Here is a 14,801-nt window from a genome sequence, read left to right on the forward strand (position 1 = left end):
CACCGTGAATTCATTGTCCCAGGAAAGGGAAACTTTATTGACACATTCCTGGGGTCAGATACATCACATGATCACACTGACAGAACCACAGGCACATAGACACAGGCAACAGAGCATGCACAATGTCGGCACTAGTACAGTGTATATACACCTTTCGCACCAATGCAGGCTGCTATTCTCCCATGGAGACGATCGTACAGATGCTGGATGTAGTCCTGTGGAACGGCTTGCCATGCCATTTCCACCTGGCGCCTCAGTTGGACCAGCGTTCGTGCTGGACGTGCAGGCCGCGTGAGACGACGCATCATCCAGTCCCAAACATGCTCAATGGGGGACAGATCCGGAGATCTTGCTGGCCAGGGTAGTTGACTTACACCTTCTAGAGCACGTTGGGTGGCACGGGATACATGCGGGCATGCATTGTCCTGTTGGAACAGCAAGTTCCCTTGCCGGTCTAGGAATGGTAGAACGATGGGTTCGATGACGGTTTGGATGCACCGTGCACTATTCAGTGTCCCCTCGACGATCACCAGAGGTGTACGGCCAGTGTAGGAGATCGCTCCCCACACCATGATGCCGGGTGTTGGCCCTGTGTGCCTCGGTCGTATGCAGTCCTGATTGTGGCGCTCACCTGCACGGCGCCAAACACGCATACCACCATCATTGGCACCAAGGCAAAAGCGACTCTCATCGCTGAAGACGACACGTCTCCATTCGTCCCTCCATCACGCCTGTCGCGACACCACTGGAGGCGGGCTGCACGATGTTGGGGCGTGAGCGGAAGACGGCCTAACGGTGTGCGGGACCGTAGCCCAGCTTCATGGAGACGGTTGCGAATGGTCCTCGCCGATACCCCAGGAGCAACAGTGTCCCTAATTTCCTGGGAAGTGGCGGTGCAGTCCCCTACGGCACTGCGTAGGATCCTACGGTCTTGGCGTGCATCCGTGCGTCGCTGCGGTCCGGTCCCAGGTCGACGGGCACGTGCATCTTCCGCCGACCACTGGCGACAACATCGATGTACTGTGGAGACCTCACGCCCCAAGTGTTGAGCAGTTCGGCGGTACGTCCACCCGGCTTCCCGCATGCCCACTATACGCCCTCGCTCAAAGTCCGTCAACTGCACATACGGTTCACGTCCACGCTGTCGCGGAATGCTACCAGTGTTAAAGACTGCGATGGAGCTCCGTATGCCACGGCAAACTGGCTGACACTGACGGCGGCGGTGCACAAATGCTGCGCAGCTAGCGCCATTCGACGGCCAACACCGCGGTTCCTGGTGTGTCCACTGTGCCGTGCGTGTGATCATTGCTTGTACAGCCCTCTCGCAGTGTCCGGAGCAAGTATGGTGGGTCTGACACACCGGTGTCAATGTGTTTTTTTTCCATTTCCAGGAGTGTATATATGGGTAGAGACCAAATTTCATCAGCTGAGGTGCAAAAAAGCTCTAGAACAGAAGGAGGAAATCTGTACAAGTCTTCGAGGATTTCCTTTAACATTTGTTAAGTTCGCGATATGAATCAAAAGTACGATGATGATGAAGTCACATACTCCTTGATAGAGCGTAAGGGAACGATGCGGGAGACCCGCACCGCTGTACTAGGCAATGTTCTACTGGAGGTGGTTTGCCATTGCCTTCCTCCGACCGTCATGGGGATGAATGATGATGATGAAGACGACACAACAACACCCTGTCAACCCGAGGCAGGTAAAAATCTCTGACCCAGCCGGCAATCGAGCACGGGACACCGTGCTCGGAAAGGGAGAACGCTACCGTGAGACCACGAGCTGTGGACAGTCAAAGAGTAAACTACTTTTAAATGAATTCTATAAAGCCAAAAAAGGAATTTCATCAGTAAGTGGTAATGTCTCGATAATCTATCAAACGTTAAGGTTTCAGACAGAGTATTACAAAAGAGCTCTGCGAAGTCTTGTGTAGACCTTCCGCGGAGGAAGACAACTCCTCAACACTTGGACAATCTTACAACTACTGAAATAAGACTGACAAGATGTGAAACACTGTAGGTGCAATTCCTCTCCGTAAATTATAAGACTGTCACTAAAACTATTAGCAAGCGCGTAAGAAAGGCACTAGTCTTCAATCGTGCAAATGAACGGTTTGGTATCAGAGGTGAATGAAAGGCAGTGGGTCATTTGGAAATAACAGTACCGGGTTATAAGTGTGAATTACTGCTTTCTATGAGGTTCAGAAACAATGAGAAAATTGCTAGTCAGTTTCCACAAAATATGGTCAGTTAGTAGAGGAACATTCCAAGCAAGGACTGTCTCATTCTACGCACTATATTCTTTCTGTCTACGGCTCTCACACATCGTAATTGAATCGACAGAAGTAACTTTTTTAGAACACTCACTGCACAGGTTTACAGAATAAAAAGTCCGATATTCTGTAAATATGTTCTTCACTTTATACAATATTTTGTCATTACACGGATACGTTATTTCCAGTTTAAGAAACGTTTGGGATTTCGTATTAATGAGTTCTTGTGAGTCCGTCTTAAGGAACAGAGTAACGGGGCTCGGAAAGGAGATTCGCTTTAAGAACTTTCGCAGGAACTGAGAGTCGAACTTGGACTTCAAATGAGTGCCAGAGGCCAATTAAAAATCATGTTACCACTAATTAGTGGTGTAGAAAAGATAATATTAGCGTATGAACAGAAATTCTTCGCTTTAAAAAGGTACAAATTGCTAGACCATTGAATGAATGCCACGTTTCAAACATCTTTGATGAGTGAGCGCGAAAAATAAATACACTAAAATCTGCAAAGACTCACAATTTGCACACAAATAGGAATACCATTTAAAAGACAACACACACAGCTAAGAAACACACGGAAACCACACACACAGACGCACGCGCACACACACACACACACACACACACACACACACACACACACACAGATAAAATGCAAATGAAATTCAAATTTGGCGCCGAACTCTCTGGTGAACGAATGAACACTGACTGGACTGCAACACATAACAAGCCACAATCACACTGTGTTCTGGTGCAGTGAAAAGCGTTTTACTACGTTATTTGTGGAAAATATTTATCACAGCTACGTATGCATCACAACACCTCAGCATGATGCGGAGAATGGAAGTGCTTGCCACACGAAAACGTAAGTAAATACGAAAATAGGCCGGAAAACATCGCGAAAATCTAAATTACACTCTAGAAGATAGGTTAACTCTCAGCAAGAATAAAGAAAAAAAAACTTTCTCCTTAACATCGTTTGGTTGCAGATGACAAGCTACCTGTAATAATTAACACAAAGTACAGAAAATTCATGCTCCCCGAAACGTAAAGGTATTTTCAAAAAGAAACGATCTGTTGTTTGAAGTAAAAATGCACATAATTTTATAATCATGTAACCAAAATGTTCACATTGCAGAATAAATAAAAACGAAAACCTACTGTTGATGGCACAGTGGTGCCGAAACGTGTTTGGGTACTGAGAAAAACGATGTTTTGAGTAACTGCCGGACCTCAAATCCCAAAAATTCCAATTTTTCTTTTTATTCTTCACATTATTGTTGTTAGTAATTTGCGATTACCTGTTCACGACAGTTTGATGAATTATATGCAGTTCATTAAAAATAATTCAACACGTAGAATCCTTGGGTTTATAGGCCACGGCCTCTATAGGAGTTACTCTTTTGACAGGTGAAACCTTCCCGTCTCCTCTATATCTCTTTTTTTTTACGCAACCTTTCCTTCTACAGTAACCTATGTAACCTTTCCTTATTCTCTTTCTCAATCTCCGTATACAAATTTAATTGCTGCTTATGAAAAGGGATTTTCTGATTATTTCGACGAAACATAGAAAGTGTCGTCGTCGTGGCCCTCAGTCGTTTCTGCAATAACCCAAAACTGTTCCTCACCGTTTTTTACTTTTACTGGATCGCCATCTGACTGCTACATCGAACTGCGACATGAATATACTTACTCTGTTTTACTGTACTCTATTAGCTGCTGGTGGGCTGTCATAATAAGTGGCTGTATTTATTACCAAAGCTGACGTTATTCTTTAATAGCAAAGGTGAAGTTATTCTTTAATTAATTTGACTGAAGTTACGTAATTCACAGTTACACTTTTTCTCGACAACAATAGAATTTTTGCAGAGTTTTATGTTGATGGTTTTTGGGATGGATTATAATCAGTAATGCAACATTGCTGGCAAAAATTAATTATATTCTGAAAACGCTTCAAATATTTACTGTTGGTAATGAAATGATTTTAGAAACGTTCAAATGGGACTTACTTTTCACAATAATCTTACAACTAGCATTGCGCAAACATACCTTCAGTAGTCTTGAGTTTTGCAAAGAAAATAATTCAACAGTATTGGTTCCTCTTGTGATAATAGTTAGTTGATGTCTCTGTACATCCGTTTATAATCTCTTGTCAATCATAGCTGGTGGCTGGCAGACACACTGCTCCTCTCAACCTCTCGCTTCAGACCTGCTACCAACTCGCTTCACATCTCGCTTACTACTGACTTCTTACGAACGCTAAATGGTGGTCTCTTCCGCCAGCCATACTTTCTGGTGTAGACAATCCATGCTACCATTACAAAATGTATCAATGCGCGGCCTTTCCCGCTCTTTTCTTAACCGTAGGACGCCTAAGGGGGGCGGGGGGGGGGGGGGGGCGGTTCGTTGAACCCACCATTTTTTAATGTCCCCTGCTTTTTCCCAAGTAACTTTCATACTACATATTCCCTTTGAGTTATTGTTTGTTGGCTGTTTTATGAAACGTTAGTGTCAATATATTTTATAGAAAATTCCTGATTTGAAAGAAAATTTCCGTTAGTAGGATTTCGTATTTCTCATCTCCACAACAATGCAAGTTAGTTTCTTGTTGGTTGGTATTCTTGATATTCACAACAATCGGTTTACTTTCAGAGGAAGTGATTGTTGATGTCAGTCAGCTGTTCTTTAAATTGTAAACTTGCAGGGAGTTAGTGCAGTTCCCAACACGTAAGCCTCCAGTAACTTTGGTGTCATACACAGCAAAAACGAATCCAAGTAAGAACTTACTGATGTTGACAACAATGGACCAAGATAAAGGCACTGTTGGAGAAGACTAAAACCGAGATAAATGCATATTATAATTCCACTAAATGTGGAACTGATACCATTGATCAAATGGCGCGTATGTACACCTACAGCAGGGAAACAAAGAGATAACCTCTATCTGTGCTACCAATGCCACTACCATATTCATCCAGCAACATCCAAGATGGAATGAACAGAAACACAACAAACGGAAACTTTATCTTCTGCAAGCTGGGATGGAACTAGTGCAATTGCAGGTAGAAGAAAGAAGTGCCAATGCAAGAAGGTTATCTAACCAAATTGTTCAATCAAAGGATACTATTCTACAAAAGAAAATCAAAGAAGTGACAACAGAAGCACGTCAGCCGCCTGCAGGGAAAGGTCGGTGCCATTTTTGTGTAAGAAAAGCTAAAACAAAGAAGCAAAAGTACAACAATCTAAGTAAACCAAAACAGTATTGTGGACTGTGTCATAAACATGTGTGTAACACACATTCATAAAAAAATTGTGAAGTGTGTTTCTTGCCATGAAGTTGAGGACTCATAGTAGTCTATTGTATATGAGCACATCTCTATTTTGTATTGTAATATGTCAATTTTTTATTCACTCAATCCAATATTTATAACAATAAACAACATTTAAAAACCGATGCCTTAGTTAAAATACATAAACCATTTGAGAGTTGTAATTTTTCGTCAGTAAACTTATTTAATACCTGTGGGCTCGCCGAACCCCCCTCTTTAGGCATCCAAGTTAGAGAAAAAGGCTTGGGCGTCCTAGGGTTAAAATGTATCCATACGCGGTCTCTCTCGCCCTTTTTAAAATTATGTCAATGCGCGGTCTCTCCCGCCAACAATATTTGGTGCAAACATTCCCTGCCACCACAATTATTTTCAAAACGACAAATATTAACTATTCCTACTTAATCCTATTAATAAAATATAAACATCTTTCGTAAATTGTGGTTTGACAATAGAAATATACACGTCTTACATGGGTTGGCGCATTTCCCAGCATCGACCAGTCTACCAAACTGAGAGCGTATGTTCCGTTGCGCTGTATGTTACGGGGGGGCCGCCATAAACTGGATTTATTGGCTTTAATAACGAAAGAGGCCGCCGTCACCTCGTCCGTGGCAGTGTCGTTGACGGCCGCTCTTCGCTCTCGAGCCCGCCGCGGGCCCTTTAATAGCCCATAGGGCCGGATTTACTCGCGGAGTCTACTGGCGGCGGCGGTGAGAGGCGCTCGCTCGACGGAGGAGGGGCGCGCGACCGTCGCTTGTTTCTGCGGCGGCGGCCTTCCGATTGGCCCCGAATTATTGGAAGTGGCTGGCTGGAGGCGAAGTTTATTGGATTCTGCGGTCGGGTCGGTCCCCGCGAGCGTTCGCCGCCTCCAACGGCGCGGCTGGAGAGGGTTGGGCCATGTCCGGGTGGGAAACGATATGTAAAACAGCCTATCTTAACGGCCCACCGGCCCGAATTGATATCCGATAAATTATTGCCCCAGAGTGGGGGAAGACTAGGATTTCTCTCCATTTACTTCTTTCTTTCCTTCCTTCCTGGTGCGTTCCGAAGTTGATAATTCATCGCCTCCACAACGGAACGGGCGAACAGTCAGAATAAAACAAGGGCTGGTGGAGCTGAATCGACTGTGTGTGTCCATTTTTCACTTTCGGTGGTGATGTTTGCCTCTCGCCCTGAATCTGCGTGCTTGGCACAGTTCGATGTGAATCGAATAACGGTGAAGCTTGTAATCGTAGCCGACCATAGTGGCCGTGCGGTTCTAGGCGCTACAGTCACAGGTTCGAATCCTGCCTCGGGCGTGGATGTCTGTGATGTCCTTAGGTTAGTTAGGTTTAATTAGTTCTAAGTTCAAGGCGTCTGATGACCTCAGAAGTTAAATCACATAGTGCTCAGAGCCATTTGAACAATGTATTTATTTATTTATTTATTTGTAATCGTAAGGTGTACGTTTGCTTCTGTATCCACATATACAAACTGCGCAAGTCACCATACGGTGGTTGTGTAACGCTACCACCGAACAATCGATACTAGCGTTATACTTCTGCGAGGAATTTGTGAGATGTGACCTTGAGATAATGTAATGGAAATAGAGCAATCAAAGTGTGAATCGTTTCCGAAACACTCCAGCAGAGTATAACCTGTGAAACGTCCCCTTGGAAAAACTTATACAAGACTGTGCTTAAACTGACTCACAATATTTTTAGCGCAACGCAATCTGACTTCCAAAAATCCCTACGAAAGAATGGCCCTGACTAACATTAACCTATACGTTTCACAAATCACTTACCTCACAAAAATCTTCGTTACTCAAGCTACTGCAATACAGCGAGCGCCACTACTGCCAGCTAAATAAAAGATTCAAACTACGGAAGGCACTAACTACTGATAGGTATAGTTAGCAAATGAAAGATTTTAATAGAGAACAAACAATGTATTTACCTTAGTAGTCATAATATATATATCACTTCATGACACCAATTCTTACAAATTACAAAACTCCGCCATCTCTCAACCCACGTCCACCACTGCTGGCGGCTCACCTCCAACTGCGCAACGCTACGCGCTGTTAGCATCCAGCTGCCGCTGCTCAACACTACAATGGCAGACAACAATGCAAACTAAACACAGACTGCGCACAGCACAGCCACTGATTTTTCATACCGAGCGCTAAACGGCGTTACCAATTAAAAAAAACCTAAACATCCTACTTACATACCCCAATGCTCCCCACAAAAAAATTTACAAATTGTTTTGGGCAGTGGTCAATACAGATTTGAAAAATTTTTTCATAATTACAATAACAAAGAAATGAAATGCACACACTTATCGATACAATGTTGGTCAAAAGCTAAACTTTTCTCACAGTCCATAAAGACAGTCCTGATCATTCATCAAAGTAAAATTGCAGTGTTTTTCTCAACACAGCAGAATCAGTCAACGTTGAAGACTATCGGTAGGTAGGTCATCACACAGCAGACCCACTGTAGTCCTGGTAGAGATTACTATTGGTGGGCCACCAGAGGTGCAGACCAGTTCAGTTCTTGTAGAAATAATGGTATTGGTGAGTCATCAAAGGTGTAGACCCACTTCAGTCCTTGTAGAGATTATGGTATTGGTGGGTCATCAAAGGTGTAGACCCACTGTAGTCCTTGTAGAGATGGCCAGCAGCCATCTGTTTGACTGTGCAGACGCACAATCACCATTGAAGAGTCTTGCGGATAATATAGCAAGTCCATAACCACCACTTGTGCACTCAGAAAAATTGCTTTTGAAATGTCCTTAGAACCAGCAATGCTGTTATCCAGTCCCTTACTGAGTTATTAACACACGTGCAAACACTATCAGTCCCTACTTCTCACATATTGTCCATATACTATGACCAACAGAAACGTGTGCAGTGAAATGTAATTTACAAGTTACTTAATTTGATGAACTGGTGTCAATTACAATTTTATAACATAAGAATACAATAACAAAGGTACAAAATACATCTTTAAAGAACATAACAATACAGATAACATTTGCAGTAGTACAGGCTTTACAAAAGAATCGAAATAGCACATACATCAGTGTTACAAAAATAATAAGTACATACATAAAAGATGAGAATAACTTTTGAAACATCAACTTCACACATGAGCATTAGAACAAAACAGAATAAATAATGTGTAAACATCTTTACGAAGTAAATAACATGTTATTAATGCAAATTATATTTGAGGATAACAGTATTCCTCATCATAGTGAATGTAGCTTAGTATTATAAGAGAAACAATTCCATGAAACAGTACACAGAGACAGGAAGAAAACAAATACACAAGGGTACACAAACACATAGTGGGATAACACAAAAGGAAAGGACAGGGTTTGCTTTCAGGGTAACATTTGGTACTGCAGTTCAACCCAAAACTTCATTCTGTAGATCTTTCGTCGTATCTCAACATTTGTTTCCTCCAAAAAAATCCTATCCAAGCATGCTTTCTGTATTCTGTTCACATCCTCTTTCAAAAATAGTTTTTCTCCACTGTACACTACTTTTTTGGCCAAACCATTTTCTTATAGCTTCTCAATGCTTTTCTTCCAATTCATCATAGTTAGATTCTTATTTAGTCTACCCCCTCTTAAGCTAACTTAAACCTACTGAGCTCAGATGCTAAACTAAAGGACGAGGCAAAGCAGCAGCACAAAACAAATTAATACAAACAGCAATGTCCAAAAAAAATGGAAATTGGTAAAGCAATTGCAATATTACAACTAATATAAGGCGCTGTGCAGCAAACAAGAAAAACAAATCCCTAGTAAAACTGGCTTAACAGAGTAATACAAAGTCAAATTCAGTACCATTACGCCTGGCACACAGCAGCAGCAAATGCAATAGCTTATAACTAAACATGACAAAGCTCAAGCAGAAAAAATATTACAGTAAAGACAACAATGCAGAAAAGCGAAATGTCTATTCACATATTAATATCTATGTCATTAAAGTGGTGCACCACAAGAAGTTATCCTACCATAAAAATTACCAAGTACTTGAAAAGAAAATTATGTATGCAGTTTCTGTGAAGGGAAGTCTTTTTGCGCTCCTTCGTTTTTTTAAGTACGTCATAATTATTTACTGGATCTGTAGGCATAAAATATCTATATTAGTACATCCATTAAATTTTATTGTAACCAATGCTGCAGTGCAGCTAGAAACTAGATATTAAACAAAATAGGCAAAGCAAGGCATGAAACATCATTCGCTAGCCATAAGGCATTTCGTAATGCAGTAAACAATCAACCAGCTAGCAAGACAATAGACATTAAACATTTCTCATCATTTCATTTCAGTAAATATCATAAATTAAGAACTCTACAGTGTAATCATGTTTTCAAGTTTGAGGGTGTCGTATTTACGACGCTTTCTACAAACGAATGTCAATAGCGAGGATAATGGCCTCTTTTTTTTTTCTCCACCTGTGCCTCTGACAGGCACACACTAATGGCTTTTTTTCCAGGTGCCTGTCGCGCAGCTGGGTGCCCACGACGCATTACGTGCAGGTGGTCACTTACCTTTCTTACTGAAAAATTTACGACGTCAGTTTCCGCTACAGTGACAGTCACATATAAAAATATTTCCACAGGTTGAGAATTTGCGTTACAAATCTGTAGAAACAAAATCCTTTAAATATAATAGTGTCCAAAAAATTTTCATCGGCATTGTAATACATTCACGCATTTACATACATTTCATAACTCTTAAAGTACGATTCTCGGTTTCCGACATCCTTTTTCACAAACCAGAGTCCCTAACCACTACTCTTTATTCCTTACCTTATTCGTCGACACTTCTTCAATATTTCATCATAACAGATACATAGCATAATCAAATAACTCATACAGCATCAGCTTATTGACCATAAACATACCACAACAGCATAATACACATAGTTATCGTAATACTAACATCATAACACCTCAGTCAAATCTCAAAATCGTCGTAGCTTCCTCCAATAATTTCAAAACCTAAAAAAATTCTCTGCTCATGTCAAAAGTGTCAGCTGCCTCAAACGTACTTTAAAAATCATGATCCCATACCAAATACATCATTCAAAACTGTCACGGTATCACAATGGTTCCGAAAAAATATGAACATTTCACAAAGTACAGACAAAATAGAATTTCATAAGTGTGAAATTATCCAACTGTGTAATTGCGTAAACATCTGTCACTGATGTAGTAAAGAAAAGTTTGTCTCTCAATTAAATTATCAGATAGATGTGTAATTTATGTGTTAGAGAAATATGGTACCGATGTGTAAAGTTGTATAAGTAAATACCATATTAGCTAGGGCTCCTTGTGCTTGCCATGCACATGGTACACAAAGTAAGCGTGTACCCCCTGAGGATAAATGCAATTATATCCTCAGGTGTTGCAGATTACAGCAGTGGAATGAAATGTATCACGGAAAACCTTTGTATCATTGTACTTCAAATATCTTTAAAAATAAATGTTTTAAGTACAAAATTAATCACTCAAATACGTGTACTGTAGCGCTAAACTGTGTGCCTTGTTGTAAGATAATCTCTGTGGAAGTGTCGTAGTTATCGTCCTCCGAAAGCTAAGTTCTGCAGAAGTCAATGTACTTACCTCATGATAAACAAAAGTGAAATGCTTTGCGTATAGATATCGTAGTTACTATGCTTATTGCCGTGATGAAGTAACTACTGTACTGTAACGTATTGTTGTGCTACGATAAAGGCTGTCTCATTGTAGCTGTACCCCAAAAGTTACTACTAAAACATGTTTTACTTTCCAGAATAATACAGAAAAACTGTGCAGATATAAAACAGATACACCGCAAAAGCAACAATGTAAATCGTGTCACATATTAGTAGCGTCGTGATATAATCGTGTAGCTATTAGAGAAACCAAATGCTAAGTCATCTTTAATCTCACCTAATGAACTTCAAATAAAGAATGTGTTTTCAAGTAAACCAAAATGTTGCATTAAAATCTCTTTAGCAGTACTGGTAAATGTTCTAAGTATGTAAGCCTTATAGTCGTTACGTAATCGTGCAACTAACAAGCAAGAATGTACACACACAATAACACTGTGACGTCTGTTCACTATAACAATGCACTCGCAAATACTGTCTAAATAAGTTCTCTAAGTTCTAGACTGGATAGTAAACTTCAAACATTGTTGCATGTTAACAGATTCTTAGTGTGACAGAGTATACTAGTGACGTGATGTGAACAGCTTTATGGCAAAGACAAAGTTAAAAAGCAGATTATATTTCAATAAACGGTTTTACATGTGAAATGTGGTGTAAACCTTTACTCTTCCTAGTACGCAGACTGTCAACTGAAAAGCAATTATCATGTGATTACGTCGTTAAGGAACACTGGAATTCTGCTCAAGGTTAACTTATGTTACTTTTCTCTGAGCCAGCCGGCGCACGCGGCTGCCTGCGGTGCGAGTCATTGTCTGTTTCTTTGTTGGCGCGCGTCGTTATTGGGATTAGGAGACCTAACTTCTACAAATTCACCTTGCCGAGAGGGCCCCGCCCTGTTTGAATCCCGCCAGTTCTGATGCAATTCAGGCCTGTCGTTACGATCATATCGTCTGTCATCATGTCGGTAGATTCCATAGTTTCTTTCTTGTCGGTCACGTGGTGGTGAATTTCTCCCTGAATCGTCACTGCGCGCTGGACCGTTGCGTCTAAAGTTATTCTGTCTCCCTTGATAATAATTATTTTGGTTCCCATATTGTCTGTGTCTCTGATTGTCTCTGTGATAGTCATTACCGCGGAGAGACGACCTTCCCCTGTAATTATTACTACTCTGCCAACGGTTGTCATACGGGTGGTGTCTGTTTTGGTCACGATTTACGTTGTAAGAATACCCTTGTCGTGTCCAGTTATGTCTTTCATCGCGGAATTGCGACGGATATGACCTGTAATTGTTGTGCTTCTGTTTTCGCGTTCCGCAATTCTCAGTGTCAATTTCCAGTTCTTGTAAGAGTCGCTGAAAAGCTTCAGTGTCGTCTTTGCAACGTCCTACCAAAATAATATGCCGGAAATGTTCCGGTAATTTGATTAAGCAAATGCGGATGAGTTCTGAGGGGCTGTATGGATTTGAAAGATACTGATTCTTACGTAGCATGTCTTCAAAATATTTCACAAGACTTGAAAATTCAGATTGTTCGAAATTTTTCATCATTATGATGCCATGTTTTACTCGGTCTTGTGTGGCTTGAGACCAATATGCTGAGAGGAAGGCACGGTAAAATTCTCCTTCATTGTGACAATCGTGAATGACCGATCGCATTCTTACAGCTGGTTCATTCTCCAAGTAGCCACACATAAATTCTAATCTGTGTTCTAGTGACCAGTTGGGAGGAAAACAGTGAAAGAATTGCTGGAGCCACGCTTGTGGATGAATGTCGTTGCTAGAATTCTTAAATGTTTTGAATTTCGTGTAGTAATGAACAGCTTGTAGTCAAAATCATCGTGTCGGCGGGTTGCATGTCGGTCATTGTTACGTCGTTTCGGCGGTCCCATCTCAAAATTCGGTGTTCTTTGCCAATTTCTTTCATAATCTCCAAAGTGCCCTGTGTTGTTATTTTGTGGCAATTCCGTATTTTTATGTCCCTCTTCCCGTATTGGAGTGCGAGTGTCCTCTGAAATACGTAATTCTTGTATTACCTGTGTCAGCTGATTTTGTACTTCCCGGATTTCTCTTTGGTGTTGCGTATTAATTTGATTCTGATTTTGTTTGAATTTCCTAATTTGTTCGAACTCTTCTGTGTCATTAAAGACTACCGGTTTTGTGTCATTCAGATTATCATCTACCTTCGTAGATAAATTATTTAGCTGATCCGAAAGTTCAACTACTTTCTCTGATAATGAACTAATGTCCTACATGTGTCTTTCTGAACCAATTTTCAGAGTATCTACTGTGTCCTTTAAGTTTTCTTGAGTTTTTGCAAGTTGCGTAACTGAATCGGTAGATGCAACTGAGTCAATTTTAGCTTGCAAGGTCTCATGATTTTCATGAACAATTGTTTGCAGTTCTTTTATGGCTGCTTCGTGATTCTGTAATGCATTTTCATGCCGCGAAAAAATAGGTTGGAAATGCTCACAAATTTGTTAATTTAATTCATTACAGACTTTTTGACATTTCGATTCGATTTTATGTAATTCAGTAGTTAAATCTTCACGTGTTTGTTCAAGCGTATGTTCCACTAAGTCTAACTTTTGAAGCTTTTGCTCCATTGCGTCTAACTTTTGCTGTGTTTGTCTCTGATTTTGTTCCATTGTGTCTAACTTTTGAAGCTTTTGCTGTGTTTGTCTCTGATTTTGTTCCATTGTGTCTAACTTTTGAAGATTTTGTTCCATTGTGTCTAACTTTTGAAGCTTTTGCTGTGTTTGTCTCAGATTTTGTTCCATTGTGTCTAACTTTTGAAGCTTTTGTCCCATTTGTTGCATTAATTGTAATAACAATGCACTGGTGTCTGAAACATGTTCCTTAGTGCTATTCGGCAATGCATTTGAACCGGCAATATTCGCAGTTTGAAAAACAGAAAATGTGTCTTGACTTATTTGAGAAAGCGGTGAGGATGCAAAACCTGAATCTACAGTATTTACAAGAATGTGTCCTGTCATTTCGGAATCCTGAGGCGAGCTGTTGCCGACTGATCGATCGATAATTGTTCCCTGTTCACTACTTATTTCACTGTCTACACCATTGTTTGCAGCCCACTCCATTTCCCTATGTACAATTACCAAATTACTACTTTGAACATTAGTTAATTCATTACTAGGTGGCGCTAACACACTGCTTTCGTCTTCACTGTCATTTCTCAGTTTACTTTGGAGCCTAGTATTACGTTTTTCACACGCCATTATTGTCACAATATTTCACATGACAACACAGAAAAAAAACAATTTGGAGAGCAAAAATAAGAGAATACATTAACATACAAAATAATATCTAGTTAATTGCAAGCGCAGCTGCGAAATACTTGGTGCAACTCTACATGCATGCTACAACTGTTGTACTGAACAACAATGAAAGACTACAACTACAAAGGAGATTCTCTCTACAATTACGCACTAGCAATAAACAAAATCTACATTAATTACACAAACTACAAGAAAAAATCAGAAGATTCCTGTGAGGTATCCTGGCAGGGTCGCCATATGAAACGTCCCCTT

Source organism: Schistocerca gregaria, chromosome 6, assembly GCF_023897955.1.
Source record: "Schistocerca gregaria isolate iqSchGreg1 chromosome 6, iqSchGreg1.2, whole genome shotgun sequence".
Taxonomy (NCBI): Eukaryota; Metazoa; Arthropoda; class Insecta; order Orthoptera; family Acrididae; genus Schistocerca; species Schistocerca gregaria.